A 12,691-nucleotide genomic window follows, 5' to 3' on the forward strand; every position below is an offset into this window, starting at 1 on the left:
ACGGCCAGGACCTCCCACTGAGACGGAAGGAAGTCCGGGTGGGGATGTGTGTGTGTGGGGAGCCCCTCCTCCCTACTGGGCTGCTGCTGCCAACAACAAGGTCATGTCATGGAAGGGGAGGCACAGGTCTCCGAGGAACAGCACACCTTCTCTGCCGAATGCTTGCCCCTCCAGGATTGCTGTGAATATCTATAAATGAGAGGACAGAGAACAGGCTCCTAGTGCGTGGGAAGTGCTGGGGGACTGGCTCCCCCTTTCCCTTGCTGGGCGTCTGCATCTGAGCTAGGAGGCCTGCTGGGGGTGCCCACAGTTGCCCAAGTGCTTGTCCCAGGGACACCCCTGGCCTCAGGCCGGCTGAGCCATGCCCCGCGGGCAGCTCCTCCCAGTGGAACCCCAGGGGCTCCCTGTCGGCACGCTCTCGGGGACATGCCAGCACCCTCGGCTGTGCGGATCGGTGGGTCTCATTTCTTGAACGATGAGGACGCACTCTTGGAGTCAGGGAGGCCCGGGACAGGCCAGCCTTGGCAAAGTCTTGCTGCTTTCTTGAGACCAGGTTCGCTTCTTGTCAACAGTTGTGAGATGGCTGGGATCAAGGGAAGGTGAGGTGGCAAGGTCAGGGAGCACCTGTGTCAGGGGCAAGCTGTTCCTGGGATACCCAGGCAGGGTGCGGCTTGCAGGGGTGTTCAGCATCAGTAACGAGGTCCATTGATCAGGGTTGGGGTTGCTGAATAGAGAGGACCTGGGAATGGGGTCCTACCAGACCCCAAAAGGAAGACTCGGTGTTAGGGCTATTCACTCATTCCCGTTTTTGCCAGGGTCTTTGCCGGTTTTAGCACTGGAAAGTTCCATGTCCTGGGAGTTGCCCTCCATACACAGACAAGCTGGGAGAGCTGGTCACCGAGCCTTAGATGTGGGATGATAAAGGGGAAAGAGCACGAAATTTGGAGCCAGGCCCAGTCTAAAATCTGGCTCTGGTATTTACTGGCTGCACAACCCAGGGCAAGTTCTCTATGTTTTCCACACCTCAGTTTTCCTCATCAATAAAATGGGGTTAACCACGAACATTGCCCAGAACTATTTCCATGATTAATTAAAAAAAAAAAAATACGTCCAAGAAGCCCGTTATGGGTAATTATTCAGCCTCTGCCTGACTCTTCCCCTCCCTCCTGAGGCAATCTGTTCTCTCTTTGTCTCACTCCGGTTGTTAAAAACATCCCTTCTGGCGGGGCGCCTGGGTGGTTCAGTGGTTTAAGCCGCTGCCCTTGGCTCAGGTCATGATCTCAGGGTCCTGGGATCGAGTCCCACATCGGGCTCTCTGCTCGGCAGGGAGCCTGCTTCCTCCTCTCTGCCTGCCTCTCTGCCTACTTGTGATCTCTCTCTGTCAAATAAATAAATAAAATCTTTAAAACGAAAAAAAAACCCAAAAACATCCCTTCTGGGAATCCTTACTCACTGGTTCCTCTAGACGGGTCCATATCACAGCCCCTAAACTGCTAAGGGCATGGTGTGTGCTCAGGCTGTCTGAGCAGACAGATAAGTGTAGAGACGGAGACGTGCCGTCATAGAGGGGTTGGTACTGGGTCTGTGGTGAAGATCCCAGAGGCTCCAGAATTAGAACCAAATGGTTTTAAGTATGTGATGATGCTGGGTCCACCTTCTCATCCTGTTTCTGGACAATCTCAGTTTTGCAGCCACCAAATGAGACCCATAAGCATGGCCACCCCTAATGGCGGGCAGCACATCTCCGGGGGCACCGTTCCTTCTGAATTGTGCAGTGCACAACCCGAATAACCATGCACAGAGTCCAGAGTATATACTGGGGGTTTTAGTGGGTAACTAAGGTTAATTTCAGTGAGCGGGCTCGTGCTGTGTGAGGTTGAAGTAGGCAGCCACCACCTGCTCCCAGGCACTCCCTGTCGATAACGTGAGCTTTGTGGGATTAAAGTCCTTTTATCTGTTATACCTCATTAGTCATCTCCACGTCCTAGGTCATGTTCTCAAACTTGTGTGCACATCTAAGTCAGCTGGAGGGCTTGTTAAAACATAGATGGCTGGATCCCACCCCCAGAGTTTCTGATTCAGTCGGTCTGGGATAGGGCCCTCGAGTTTGCATTTCTAGTGATTTCGCAGGTGATATTGATTCTGGACCACATTTGAGAGCCACTGCCCTGGCTTACTCTCCCACCTGTGCAGTGGGAGACGGGAGGCCAGGGTTCGGGTCCCTTTTCTGGCTCTTAGTGCCATCAGCTTAGACATGTCACCTCAGCTCTCTGAACCTTCGTTCTCCTTATCAATCAGGAGTGGAAACACCTGCTTTTAGGACCTCGGGTCCCTGTTTGGAGGGTCAGATGAGACATGGGTTGGAGGGCTAGAAGCTGTCTGAAAAGTGTTCAGTGTGTTTTTAGTTGGTCTCTTCTGCCCCGGGCTGCAGGTGTTTCTGTGTTCTGGGAGACTCTTCTAGTCTTCTTTTAGGATGTGACAATACACCCCATCATCTCTTAGCATAAAAAGGACCCAGATGCAGGGATGAGGGACTGCTGCAAGATGACCCCTGCCTGGTACCTGGTAGCCGTCGAGGTCAGCGTTCCCTGGACTGAGAAGCCGTTATACTGGGGCTGCCAGCAGGTCATGGAAGTTAGCCTAGGACAGGCCTGTGCTAACCTCCTTCCCCGGTCACAAGGAAACTCCTAGCAGAACCCAGACAGGATCCTCAGGCAACCCAAGGTTCTGGCCCCAGAAGCCTGGTGGAATGAGCAGAAACCAATAGTCTGTATTTTTATGCCTACATGTGTGGGTGCTTTTTTGTATAGAGATGGAAGCTGTGTACGTGCAACCAAGTGTGCGCTGAAACCCGTGTGCACACCGTAGCAGGTGAGAATGAAGTGTGGTTGACATTGACATCGTGTGACTCATGCTGAAGTCAGCCAGAGGGGTCTGGCTGAAGTCAGCATCCGAGGGAAGACTGGAGGAATAGGGAGCTAATTACTGCTAGGCCCACAAAATTTTTCGTAGGGAGGGAATGACCCAGAATGCAAAGTCGGCCTCATTTTGTTTGGGAGACGGGGAGGGTGTTAGCCAGAAACGTCCCGGGAAGGTAGGAATGGCTGGGGTGCTGGCAGGGGGTGGGAAGGGGGTGTGCAGTGTGTGGGCGGGGAAGCAATGACAAGGCGCCGCTTGAAACGGTCCTGTTCTAGAACAGGGCACAGAGTGTCTCTGCGTGTAGATGTGCACTCACACGCAGTCATTCAACCATAAGCTGCTAGTGCCTGACCTACATGCGGCGAGTTCGGGCAGCCATCACCGTTCACCCCTACGACCTGCAATTGCTTCCTAACTATTTTGCTGCCTCCAATTTCTCGCCACCTCTATCTCAAATAGAGATCCGACCATATCACCGCCTGACTTTAAACCTTTCACGCCTCCTCGCTGTCTCTGTAATAAATACCGACACCGGTCACACTTCTCCCCATCCCTGGAGCCTACCACGCTGTCTCTCGTCTCCCTGCCCTTTCCTGCCACCCTTCCCATGGCTTGGCTCACCCTTCTCGACGTGGGAAGGCCAGGTGACCCTCCATAGACCCCTCTCTGCCTGTGTCTCTCAGTGAAGCCTTCCCAGGGCCCAGCAAAGGAGCCGGCACGGTTGCTGGGTTGGAGGATGTCGCCGATGCCGAGCTGGACTACCATCTTTTTAATAAAAGTCAGCGCTACCTCTCAGGTATACCTTGTATACCTTGTATCCCTTGTATCCCAGATTCAGGACCTTCCTCTGGAGGACCAGCCCGCCTCTTAGAGGGATGGTTCTCTGCTCTGTAGGCCCGTAGCTGGCTCTGCCAGTCTGAGGGCCATAGCCTGCGATCTGGTTTGGGGATGGCTGGTCAGCGTATAATGCTTAGCACGTAGTGGGCGCTCGGTGCATACTCGCTGATCGAGTGGCCCAGCTCTGTGCGGACATGAAATGCAGTGGACACAGAATCTGTCTGCTACACTCAAACTTGAAATCCTGAAAGGCCTTTTGTATTCATTCTTTCTTTTTCGTCACTGCATTACTGGAAAGGATAAACTAGTGGAAATTGGTTTCTTCTAACTTGTAACGAATTGAGGCCCAGGAATTGAGGCCTGGAAAGTTTAGGGAAATTTAGAGCCACTGCCCCAAAGCCAAGAACAGAGTTTGAGCTTCCCGATTCATTAGGCTTGTTGCTGCTGAATGGTGTCCCCTGTAAACAGCAATACAAGAGAAACAGTGGATTTCTGCCTGGAGACTGATATCCATGTCGAAACCAGCCCAGCGGTTTACTGAGCTCCTACTCTGTGCCAGGTGCTGGAGTACCTTGTCTCATTCACCCCCACAACAGCCCTGCAAGCTGGCTCTTATTACCCCCATTTCCCAGATCGGGAACCTGAAGTAGGAGGAGAAAGGGTTTGCTTGTGTTTATAACTGCTCATAAGGGGCGGGCTGTGAATTCAGATCTGAATGAGCCTGTGAATCCTGGTCGTTCTCCTCTGGCCTTTTACAGATGTTTTCTGCATTCCTGCCAAAGCCACTTTCTCACCACGTGCTCATGAGGGCATGAGACCCATGGTTCTATGAGAAGAATTATTCCAGAGAAGCTTCTGGAAGTGTGTGGGCTGGAGAGAGAGCGAGGAAGGAGGGGAAGGGCGGGGGGAACTACTGACATTGAGAGGGCAGGGCCAGGGATGGCACATTTAGAAGAATCGTCTCCACCAGAAGGCGGCAGCAGGCCACGGCAGCACCTCCTAGAAGACCCTCACTGTCCACGCGCTCCTGCCACGCCATCCCACACCATACCTGGGAAGGACTGTGTGGCCACTAGCAAATGACAAAAGTGATGAGGTCACTTCTGAAATGAAGTTTTAAAAACCTGTGGCTCTTGTCTCAGGCTCTCACCCTTGGGTTACTGGTTTTGGGGAAAGCCCATCATTCCATCATAAGCAGCCTTAGCGAGATGCTTACTTGGTGAGGGACAGTAGCCCTGAGCCAATAACCAGCAGGAATCGAGGCCTGAGAGACCCCCGTGACGGATAAGCTGGGGATGGCTTCTCTAGCCCTGGCTGACTGACTGCACCCGAGGTCAACAACCAGCCAGAGTCATGTGAGACCCTGAGCTAGAACCTCCCCATACCCCATCAGCCACTCCGGTTCCTGACCTTCAGAAACTGTGTGAGGTTACAAACGATGGTTATTTTAAGCTGCTCAACTTGGGAGTGATTTGTTACGCAGCAGTAGATAACTGATACAGACCCATTAAGAGCCGCTGCTGGTCCAATTTCTGGGAGAGCCCCGAGGAGCCCTGCAGATGGGGGCTGGGCTCAGAGAAGCGATCGCACAGCTCCTCTCGGAGCGTGAGTCGCTGTTGGCTCCTGGGGTGAGGTGCGGCTCTGGGATTTTGCCCTGGGCAGCTGGGCTTTGGGCCCCCCGTGTCCATCCGTCTGCATCTCTCCTAGAGCCCCTGGGGTTGGGGCAAGCCTGGGTGCGGGAACAGCGTGGCCGCTGTCTCTGTGATGGTGACAGTGACAGGACACGCTGGGCACAGCTCCGCACCCAGCACAGTCTGTGCTTTATTATAGCCCCTCTTGTTTTTCAAAACCTCTTTCATTTTGTATGAGGAGACAGATGTGAGGGCCCCGCGGGCTCCCACAGGCTGCCGTTCTGGGAAAAGAAAAAGATATTTTGTGTTCCCCTCTCTTTCTGTGGAGGTCCAGACTTCTTGCTTGATTTTTCGTGTGCTTTTTAAAAGGATGATTGTTCCCCTCTTGGAGACACACACACACAGCCTCTCCTCTCTCCAGGGCAGGTGTCTTGGATCTGCCTTTCTTTGACCTGTGTGACCTTGAGCTCAATGTTGCATCTTTTCTGAGCCTTAGTTTACTCATCTATAAAATGAGGACAAAAACGCTTGACCTGAGAGATGTGGAAGGAGGGGACGAAAGTGGGAGTCCTTTGTAAACCAACCATCAGGGCTCTGCTGCTGGGGTTCGGCATGACCTGGGACCCAAGGCTTTGCATCTCTGGGCAGAGATACCCCTGTTTGCTCTCCTTCCTCCCTGACCTTGGTGCCGCAGTGGCTGTGAGCCCCTGGAGAAGGAGACAGGGTGGGACACTCAGAGCCCATGTCCCCCCAGCTTCTGCCTCCTCAGAAGGGCTGTGAGGCCGGGAGATGAGGTCCCTGTGTGGAGAGTGCCCCCCACCGCGTGACCTGGATCCCCACTTAATGGCCCTCAGGCTTTCTCATGGGATGGTGACCGGCCACCTAGAAAGGCACGCGATAGCAGCCCCGCCTCCAGATTTCCAGGCCATGTTTTGTGCTGAGTGTCGCATGTGTGTGTCCTTGTCTCCAAAGCTCAGGCTTGGCCTTGCCTCCTGAGCCTCTTCTCCCTTTCCCAACCCCGTCCTCGTCTCTCCACCCATAGATCATGTGGTCAACAAATATTATGGAGCAGAACAGTCCTGTCCCTGCCCCCACGGAGCTTACAGAGAATAAGACAAGACGTTCCCCAAACACGGAAGTAAGGGAAGAGGAAGGGATCACCAGGAGGGAGCGGGGTGGAGGGGCGGCACCCCAGGGAACTGCCAAAGAAGCAGAGGCTTCAGATAGGAGTGGGGGCTGTGTGAGCCGAGCTGGGAGTGGTTCCAAGGTTACTTCCAACACCTGTCCCCATTCCTCTACCCCAACTGCATGCTGCTTCCCGTGGCCTCTCGGGGCCCCTGTGTCACACTGCTTTCCTCTGCAGGGTGCTGTGACTATGACCTTTGGGCAACTGTCTCTGGCAGGTTTCATCTGTGGGCCTTTATTAGCCTGTTTTAATGGCCCGTCAGAGTCTGCCCCCCTCAACGCTCATGGGGACGAAGCAGGTGCTCTCCAGGAGCAAAGACCCACAGAGTCCGAGCCGTATCGCTCAGCCTGCCTTGTGCCAGGCTTTTGAAGTGAGGGCGTGCCCCGCCAGTCTGCTTCTCTACCTGTCGTTCACGATTTGCAGAGAGCCTACTGTGTGCCGGGCCCTGCTCGAGGCCTAAATGGGGAGCATTTGTAAGCACTTTCGGGAGACGGGAGTTTCACAGCATCCGGGCAGATGAGGGTCAGTTCTGGGCTTTGTAGGGCATGGGGCCACCCGCCCACCCATTTTGAGCTGCCCAGGGGCCAGGCCTCAGACAGCTTCTTGCAAATCCACTGCTCCCCCTGCCTGGTGCCTCTTACCACCTCTCCCTCCTCTACCTGCAAGTCGTGGCTGCTCCCGTGGAGGGCCACGCTCTCCCTGAACCTCTCCTTCCTCCTTCCTGCCTCCACCTCGTGCCACAGGCCCTTTCTGTCCTCCTCTCTTGCCAGTGCACCCCCCGAGGATGATATTCCTACTTAAAAATAAATCACTGCGATCTTTAATTGCAGACTAAATAATTGCTTCATTTTATTTAAATGTGGCTCTTGGAGGCTCTGGGAACAATTAGAAGAAAACATAGGGCAGTGCTGGGTGCATGTTTTCAAGCATATAATTTTTTTTTTATTATTATCATACCGATGTTTGCAGGATCTGGAAAAAGAAAGTGTGCCCCTCCTCCCGAGTTAGTCATGCACAATTTGCATGCAATAATAACACTAATAATGACAATAATAATAATTCCTGGCTTTTTCTGGATTTCATGCTTGGCTCCCAGGGAAACTGGGCAGTCACCGTGCACTTTTCAGGAGAGAGGTGAGAGCTGTCCAGCCTGACAAATGACCAAGACCCTGGCTCTTCTTGGGTTGGGTGCTGGGTTTGATGTGGGCGCAGAGCTGACTTTATGTGTGCGTGTATGTGTGTGTGCTCTGAGAAGTGCCAGGCAATCGTGGACACTCAGGACCCCTGCCTGTGTCTAAAATTCCATCATTCATTCAACAGCAAAAGAGCTGGCTGGGTCATTTACATGCTTCTTTTTTATAATGGAAGGAGCTGGGGCCAGAGGAGTGATCTTTCCCCTCAGGGCACAAGGCTGGTTCATAACAGATCCCAAAAGAGGGCTGTGTGTGTGAACTAGAGAGACAGAACACTTAGGAACAGGAAGACCCAGACTGGAATTCCTGTCCTGCACTTTGCTATTTGTGTGATCCTGGGCATGCTTCTTTGTCTAGAAAAATTAGCAAAAATGATCTTTGCTTATTTTGAGGAATAAAGTATATAGGGAGAGCTCCAAGCATGGTACCTGCCCACAGTCAGTGCTCCGTGGGTGATTGTCCTCTTTTCTTTCCGACGCTCCCCGATCTTCAAGAGTCTGCTGACCTTACACAATTGTCCCTGGAAGGGGCAGCTGGAGGACAAAAAGGCCGTTGAGCATGGAGGGTAGCTGCTAAGAGGAAGGGGAAGGGAGCCCACTCAAGATGTCCTCTTGTTTCCCCTGACCTTGATGCTTGTCCTTCCTCCCTCCTGTGAGTCCCAGCGGGAGCTGCCCAGGTTCAGGCTGGGAAGATGGCCTGGGTGGGCTGTAGAATCCACCTTGCTGAGCACCTACTATGTGCCAGACGCTCTAGATACTGAAGCTGCCAAGAGAATAAGAGTGGTTCTGCCTGCACGGAACTTAAAGCCTGTGGTACAAGAATCACGGAATAGTGACATCTACAGTGATATGAGATGATGGGCAGACCCGTCTTCATGGACCTGGGGAACCGGAGGAAGCGTGGGGGAGGGCCACCTGCCCTGCTTCTGGGGGCTCAGGGAGGCTACCTGGGGGGATCCACACCTGAATGGGCTGTTGAGGATGCATAGAAGTTGCATGGAGGAGGTTTACAGGATGAAGGGGCAGCCTGTGTGTGTGGGTGACCTCATTGTCCTGGAGCAGCGGGAGACAAAGCTCTGGTGAGGGAAGAATGGAACTCTGTGGAGTTTCCGGTGTCTACATTGAGGACCTTGGGCCATAAGAAGACCACACCTCCCCTGCCCTAGAATCACAACTCAGGTAAACCAGAGGGCTGTGGCTCTTTCTGCTGGACTTGGTTTGCTAAGGCAGCTCTAAGGGGCCCTTGCATGATTAACTACCTCCTTAGGGCAGAATGGGCCAGGCTCACTAGTCGTTTTTTAATCATATTTTTATTGAGATATAAGTCATATGGTGTATGAGTCACAATTTATCATTATAAAGTATACAGTTAAGTGATTTTTAGTATATTCAGAGTTATGCAACCCTCACCATAATCAAGTTTAGAACATTTTCATCACCCTAAAAAGAAACCGCTCATCTGGGGCGCCTGGGTGGCTCAGTGGGTTAAGCCTCTGCCTTTGGCTCAGGTCGTGATCTCAGGGTCCTGGGATCCAGTCCCGCATCAGGCTCTCTGCTCAGCAGGGAGCCTGCTTCCTCCTCTCTCTCTCTCTGCCTGCCTCTCTGCCTACTTGTGATCTCTCTCTGTCAAATAAACAAATAAAATCTTTAAAAAAGAAAAAAGAAACCTCGCATCCGTGAGCGGTGACTCCCCACCCCTCCTCCTCCTGGCCCACACCCTGAGCCGGGCAGCTGCCAGTCTCTGTCTGGATGGATTTGCCCATTCGGGACATCGCACATAAATGGAATCCTACAATATATGGCTGTTCGGGTCTGGCTTTTCCCACTGAACGTAATGTTTTTGAGCTTCATCTCTGTAGTTGCGTGAATGCATATTTATTTACTCATTCATCCATGGGTGCCCATTTGATTTGTTTCCACTTTTTGGGTATTTGGGAAAATGCTGCTATGAACACGTGTCTGCCAGTTTTCATGGGCTTATTGACCACTTGTGTATTTTCTTTTTCAAAGATTTTATTTATTATTTTTTTAAGATTTTATTTATTTATTTGACAGACAGAGATCTCAAGTAGGCAGAGAGGCAGAGAGAGAGAGGGGAAAGCAGGCTCCCTGCTGAGCAGAGAGTCCAATGCGAGGCTCGATCCCAGGACCCTGGGATCATGACCTGAGTCGAAGGCAGAGGCTTTAACCCACTGAGCCACCCAGGCGCCCCAAGATTTTATTTATTTATTTGAGAGAGAGAGAACAAGTCGTGGTGGGGAGCAGAGGAGGAGAGAGAGAGAGAGGGAGAAGCAGATTTCTCTGCTGAGCAGGAAGCATGACTTGGGGCTCAATCCCAGGACCTGGGAATCATGACCTGACCTGCCAAAGGCAGACACTTAACCGACTAAGCCACCCAGATGCCCCTACTTGTGTATTTTCTTTGGAGAAATATCTATTCAGATCTTTTGCCATATTTCAATTAGACAGTCTTTTTATTATCCAGTAACAAGAATTCTCCTTGTATTCCAGATACAGGTCACTTAGCAGATACGTGATTTGCCAATATTTTCTTATATTCTGTTGTTGTCTTTTCACTTTGATGGTGTCCTTTGAAGTATAAAACATTTCAACTTTGATGAAATCTGATTTACCTATTTTTTCTTTTGTTGCTTTTGCTTTGGGGGTCAGAGATGTGAACCCATTGCCCAGTCTGAGGTCCTGAAGATTTCCCTGTGTGAAAACACAGGGATTTTATGTTTTTAGCTTTCATATTTAGATCTGTGATTCATTTTGAGTTAATTTTTATATATGGTGTGAGGTAGGGCGTCCAACTTTATTTTTTTGCATGTAGAGATCTGGTTGCTCTGCTACAATTTGTTGAAAAAACTGTATTTGGGGCCCTAGATGGCACAGTCGGTTAAGCATCTGACTCTTGATTTCAGCTTAGGTCATGATCTCAGGGTCGAGAGAGAGATCAAGTCCTGTGTGGGGCTCTGCCTCAGCATGGAGTCTGCTTGAAATTCCCTCTTTCCCTCTGCCCTACCCCTGCTCATGCGTGCTTGTGCAGGCCCCTGGAGTACTGCTGTCTTAACAATATTAAGTTTTCGGTCTATGAGCATGGAATGTTATTTATTTAACATGGAATTTTATTTATTTAAGTCCTCTTTAATTTCTTTCAATAGTCTTTTATAATTTAAATCTTTAATAATTTAAACATTTTTTGGTTAAGTTTTTTCTAAGCATTTTATGCTCCCTGATGTTACTTTTACCATATGAAATTATTTCTGAATTTCATTGTTGGATTGTTCATTGCTAGTGGGTAGAAGTGCAATTGATTTTGTGTGTTGATCTTGTACCTCATAATCTTGCTGGTTTTATATATTCTAATAATTTTGAGTGGATTCCTTAGGATTTTCTATATGTAGGATCATGTCATCTGCAAATAGAAGTTGGTTTTACTTCTTCCCTTCCAATCTGGATGTCTTTTATCTTTTATTTCATTATCTTATTTAATTTCCCCGGCTAGGACCTCCAGGACAATGTTGATTAAAGTGGTAAGAGTTGACATCCTTCTCTTGTTCCCGATCTTAGGGAGAAGCCACCACTCTTTGACCATTAAATGCTGTCAGTTTTAGGTTTTTTGCAGATGACCTTTATCAGATTGTGAAAGTTTCCTTCTGTTCCTAGTTTGCTGAGTGTTTTATGCACGAGGGTGTCCAATTTTGTCAGATGCTTTTTCTGTGTCTATGGAGATGAGTGTGTGGTTTTTGTCCCTTGTTTTATTGATGTGGCATATGTCATTAGTCAATTGTCCAATATTAAACCACCCTTGCATTCCTGGGATAAATCCCACATGGTCCTAACAGAAGCTTTCCTTCCGTGGGTCTGGATTTATTTGGCTGCATGAAGTAACTCTTCTGATGTCGGGATTCCCCAGGGGCAGCAGATCACTGCTCCCGCTCCCCAGACCATCTGACCAAATCATCTGAAGGGATCCTGCTTACTTCCCTTGGCTGCATCTTTCCTACATGAGCCCATGGATTGTGAGCTGATGACGGTGGCAATGATAACCTCTTGAACCCACTGTCTTTAGGGTGTGGTTCAGATGTCATCTTGGGTAGGAAGTCTTCCCCTGTGACTCCCCTCCACCCACCCACCAAACAGCACCCTCCCCATCTGAACTCCCACTATCTTCATTCGTCCCATGTAACATGCAGCAGCACTTGCCATTTTTTCCTATGGTTCGCTAGTTAACTGTCTCTCCTGCTCGAGTGCTAGCTCTTCAAGGACTGGGTCATTATCTTACTGGCCTGGCAAGTTCTCAGTAAGTGTCTGTTAAATGATTTGTGTCTATCTGCCCAAGAAACTTTCTAGGAAGACAAGCGATTGGAAGCTCTTAGAGATGATTCAGTATCTTGGTATAGTATAAATGATTTTTAAACATATTTAATTTTAAGGCAGTAAAATCCTTATACAAAATGGAATCTTAGAACCCTGATATTTAAAACCTGTAAAAGGCGGTTAGTTGCTCAAGTCGGAGCAGGGGCAGAAGGCCTGAGCCCCCGCCCACTGGGCCTTGTCCTGGCCTCCCTTTCTGGCTCTCTGGCAGATCTTTAGGGAAGTCCTCAAAACTCTTGTGACTTCACAGGACAGAGTTTGCAAAGGATGATGGGGTGGGAGGAGCCCTGGACTGTCTGTCTTGGTGACCTTGGGCATGTGGCCTCACCTCCCTAGGCCTGTTGTCTTTACCCTCAAGAGGAAGTCACACCAGATCAGAACTGGCCCTGTGGGGCATGATGGCAGCCCTCCTGCCTCTCGTACACCCCAGCTGATGTTGGAGCTTTCTCGCAGAATCCAGAATCTTCCATGCAGAGCTCCAAGGAGCCTCAGTAGATCGTGATGGAGGAACGTGTGTACCACACCAGGATGAACAGACTCTCAAGG

The 12,691-nt window shown here is 50.4% G+C and overlaps 1 protein-coding gene across 2 annotated transcripts in view; it reads left to right on the plus strand.

Annotated features, from left to right (window-relative positions):
• The window catches only part of DSCAML1 (DS cell adhesion molecule like 1), a 341,244-nt gene that overhangs the window by 52,001 nt on the left and 276,552 nt on the right, over positions 1–12,691 (plus strand). The window lies entirely within an intron of this gene.

The sequence above is a fragment of the Meles meles genome, chromosome 8 (assembly GCF_922984935.1).
Source record: "Meles meles chromosome 8, mMelMel3.1 paternal haplotype, whole genome shotgun sequence".
NCBI lineage: Eukaryota > Metazoa > Chordata > Mammalia > Carnivora > Mustelidae > Meles > Meles meles.